The sequence below is a fragment of the Trypanosoma cruzi genome (genome assembly GCF_000209065.1).
Source record: "Trypanosoma cruzi strain CL Brener chromosome Unknown tcruzi_1047053455999, whole genome shotgun sequence".
NCBI lineage: Eukaryota > Euglenozoa > Kinetoplastea > Trypanosomatida > Trypanosomatidae > Trypanosoma > Trypanosoma cruzi.
This window is the reverse complement of record NW_891567.1, coordinates 1-640: the sequence shown is the minus strand read 5'-3', so window position 1 is coordinate 640 and position 640 is coordinate 1. Positions and strand designations below refer to the sequence as shown.

The following is a 640-nucleotide window of genomic DNA, read 5'->3' as shown; positions in this document are numbered from 1 at the left end:
CACCACAGAAAGCAGCAGGAAAACATCCACGGAACGGAGAGAATGCAGAGGTAATCAACGGCACGGCAGGGGCAATTGCCCGAATGCGGAGAGCAGTTTTGTTATAATACCACAGTCGCCGTACCAAAGCCAAAGGATTCAAGAGGGGCTTCTTCTATACTTGTGGAATACGACGCCCAAGAGGGTACAGGATGACTGTTTTTTCTTTCCTTATCCCTCCCGCCCGGGTTGGTTCGGATCTTTATTTTGTTTTGCTTTTACTTGTTTGGCGGGCAGGGTACGTTTTTACACTGGGTATGGGGGTTAATAACTTTTTTGGGGGAGTGTGGTGGGGGTGTGGTGTGGAAATGGAGGCCATGTAGTTGGTCACAGAATCGGTGCGATCAGGTCGGGGCACCATTCACGGTCGTGGTACGCCCTTAATAAAAAAAAAAAAAAAAAAAAAAAAAAAAAAAAAAAATTATTGATACAGTTTCTGTACTATATTGGTACGCGAAGCTTCCAACCCGCCTCTGGCGGTTATGTTTGGTCAATTTCTTTTGACCGGGGTCTACGGACCCCTTTTTTTTTTTTTTTTTTTTTTGTGGGTCTGTCCGCCATATCCATATACCCCTATATATATATACCCAATATATATATA

The 640-nt window shown here is 44.1% G+C and overlaps 1 non-coding gene across 1 annotated transcript, besides 2 other annotated features; it reads left to right on the top strand.

Annotated features, from left to right (window-relative positions):
- Window positions 1-424: 424 nt before the first annotated feature.
- Window positions 425-460: a microsatellite.
- On the top strand, window positions 460-561 carry Tc00.1047053455999.10. Its single transcript, XR_008254606.1, has one exon. It is a non-coding gene; the product is annotated as a spliced leader RNA, 5' partial (transcript).
- Window positions 562-583: a microsatellite.
- Window positions 584-640: the final 57 nt, after the last annotated feature.